This window comes from Oryx dammah, unplaced genomic scaffold, assembly GCF_014754425.2.
Source record: "Oryx dammah isolate SB20612 unplaced genomic scaffold, SCBI_Odam_1.1 HiC_scaffold_6, whole genome shotgun sequence".
Lineage (NCBI taxonomy): Eukaryota > Metazoa > Chordata > Mammalia > Artiodactyla > Bovidae > Oryx > Oryx dammah.
Genome location: NW_024070190.1, coordinates 13,865,674 through 13,868,884, shown reverse-complemented (window position 1 = coordinate 13,868,884; position 3,211 = coordinate 13,865,674). Strand labels below are relative to the sequence as shown.

At 42.9% G+C, this 3,211-nt stretch overlaps 1 protein-coding gene across 1 annotated transcript in view; it reads right to left on the bottom strand.

Annotated features, from left to right (window-relative positions):
- Nucleotides 1–2,399: 2,399 nt before the first annotated feature.
- Nucleotides 2,400–3,211, bottom strand: part of LOC120865474 (centriole, cilia and spindle associated protein) — a 19,439-nt gene continuing 18,627 nt past the window's right edge. Inside the window, exon 4 of the mRNA XM_040242788.1 lies at nt 2,400–3,197. The gene's annotated coding sequence lies outside the window, so the exon portion shown is untranslated. The remainder of the gene's footprint in view (nt 3,198–3,211) is intronic.

Genomic DNA, 3,211 nt, shown 5'->3' with positions numbered 1-3,211 from the left:
GAGAGAGTGGCAGGTCCCACGAGTTAAGGGCTCAGCCCCGCGAGCCCGCCCCTATCCCAACCTCCGATGCCAATCACAGGTCCAGGCTGTCACCTGTGCTTCTGAGCAACCACCCCAGAACCCCGTCCTTGGGTTCAACTCATTTGCTAGAGCAGCTCACAGAAGTCAGAAGAACAATTTACCTACTTGATTACTGCCTTATTGTAGAGGATATAACTCAAGAACACCCAGATGGAAGACGGGAGGGTAAAGAGTGCAGTTTCCCTGCTGTGTGGATAGCATTCTCACATCTCCACCTGTTCACTGACCAGAAAACCCCATGATCCCTGGATTTCTGGGTTTTACAGAGGTTTCATCATATAGGGTGAGTGATTAAGTCACTGGCCATTGGTGACTGACTCAATCTCTAGCCCCTCTTTCCTCCCTGGAGGTCAGAGGTCAGGGGTAGGACTCAAAGTCCCAACCCTTTCTTCCCAGTCGGTTTCCCTGACAACCAGACAGTATTCTTAGGGCTGGCCAAAAGTCACTTCAAAAATGTGTGTTGAAAAGGGGGCTTATTACAATTGACAAGGCACTCCTTTCACTTTCTGGCTCTGGAGCTGTTTCTGGGGCTGAGAACAAATGACCAAATTCTAGAACTGCTCTTCTCCTTCCCCCACGCTCCCAGCTTCCTTTGGTATCACTTCTCTCCTGTCTGAATACATCCTTTGGCTGTTTCTTTAAAGCAGGTCTTCTGGCTATCAGTTCTCTTAGTTTTCCTGCATCTGAGAATGTCTTTATTTCACCCTCATTCCTGAGGGATATTTCACTGGATATAGAATTCTAAGTTGGCAGTTCTTTTCTTTCAGCACTTTAAGAAATGTGCCACTTACTTCTGGCCTCCATAGTTTCTGATTTTAAAAATGCATGTGCATACGAACTGTCCCCCTGTAGGTCACCTCTCACTTTTCCCTGGCTGCGTTCAAGATGTCTGTTAGCTTCCAAAAGTTAATGATGTGTCTGGGCTTGGATTTCTTGGGTTTATTCTGTTTCAGCTTCACTCAGCTCACCTGGAAGGATTTTAGCCATCATTTCTGCAGATGATTTTAAAGCACTACACTCTTCCTCTTCTATGATTCCTATAACACAACCTGGAAACTTTTCTCCAGCCCTTTTCTGTTCTTCAGATAGGATGATTTGTATTGATCTATTATCTCTGTCATCTTCAACGTGCTATTCTGTCTATCCAGCAAGATTTTTTAAATTTCAGTTGGAGTATTTTTCAGTTCTAATATTGTCACTTAGTTTTCCTATTATCTGTTTCTCTACTGATAATTTCTAGTTTAATACTTATTTTAAGAGTGTGATCATTCATTTGAACTTTTCAATAATAGCTTCCTTCAAGTCTATGATGGCAGCTACTGACTGCCTTTTTCCATGACAGCCATTTTCATGGTTTCATATGCTAAGTAATTTGGAGTGCCTCATAGGTATTTTGAATATTACATGATGAAACACAACCAAGTCCTGTGGAGAATGCTGGCATTTTTGTCTTATCAAGTAATCAATCTGTTTAGGCTCAGGCCCCAAGTCCTGGCATGCTGGTTCCAATGCCAGTTCAGCCGTCAAAGCTTTTGCAGTGCTCTCTGGACCTGCCTCACATGTACAGAATTTTGTGGTCAGCCTGAGACCTGAGGAGGGGTCTGCCAGGCAGCCCACTCTCAAAGGTGCTTGGCTGGCTAATTAGGATCAGGGGGACAGTGTGAACAAGGAGAGCAGGTGAGGGAAGGCTGGGGAGTTACAGAGTATGTATAGCATTATTCCATATTTGTGCAAAAAACAAATACAAAACAGTGTATATGTGCCTCCAAGTGCCTGGGAAGAAGGCCTGGTTTCGTCTGAGAAGGGATGTAAAATGTTGGTGAGGGGTGGTATTGGAAGGAACTCTGAATCTTGACTCCACACTTCGCTTTAGGTTAGGGCTTCTCTAGTGGTGCAGAACCTGCCTGCCAGTGCAAGAGACTCGGCTTTGATCCCTCGGTCAGGAAGGTCGCTAGAGCAGGAAATGGAAGCCCACTCCAGTATTCTTGCTTGGGAGATCACATGGACAGAGGAGCCTGGCGGGCTACAGTGCACGGGGGCACACAGAGTTGAATGCAACTAAACAGCACATCTCTCTAAGTTTCTTTTGCCCATGTCCTATCCCTTATTTGCAAAGCAATAAGGTATGAGGGAAAGACTGGGGAAAATGTGGAGTTAATTCAAAGTGTATACACAGAAAGTATCTTTTCCTGGATGTAATATACCTTACTAAATATTATCTAATGAAAAATACATTTAGGAGTCAATATAATCATCGAATTCCCTTCAACCATTAATGTACTAATCAGAATTACTGCCCACAAAACAGAAGCTTAGTCTGTAGTATTAATGAACTTTATTCACATTTTTCCAAGTAACTACAATATTAAATACAAGCTAAAAGCAACACACTGCTTAGAAAACACAGCCCTGAATACCCACCGCCTGAACTCTGTGACTGTAGGTGCCTGGCCTTAGTGCCTTCAGAATGTTAAAGTGAGTGCAGCGCTCAAAATAAACACACAACACAGGGAGACAGCTCTGAAAACCAGTTCTGCTAATTATAAAGAAATCCAAAAAGAGGCCTCCAGTGTCTTCACTCAGGTGTCCTGACTTTCAAAATGGAAATAAATAATAAAGGAGCAGCTTTCTCCTCTCACATCAGCAGGCTGGGAGGAAACCTGGGCCTCAACCCTGGACATGGCTCCTCTCACAGAATTTGGTGCTAAACAAACACTTAGAGTGGACAGTTCCCTATTCAGCCTATTGTACAAAATCTATTTCAAATATTATGCATGGTTACACTTTTAGGATCACTTTTTAAATACTATTTAACTGATCACAAGACTATGGTAAGGACCCACGAGTCAGGCATTGGCAATTTGATCCCAAACCAACTACAGAATCAGACTGTATAAATATTAGCACCATTTTTTATCTAGTCCAGTGAAATGTAAAACTGCCCACTAAGCTATTTTTCACTCAAGTAGTCAACAAGAGAGTTGTTTTCACTTTTAACATATGCTTGGCCCCTCTTCCTCTTTGCCACTAATACATTTGAACACTTTGATGAGCAAGTACTAATATTTCTGCTGATAAAGTTTATGTCCAGCACAGCCTCAGCACTCAAAAGCCACCTTTCTGTTGTGCA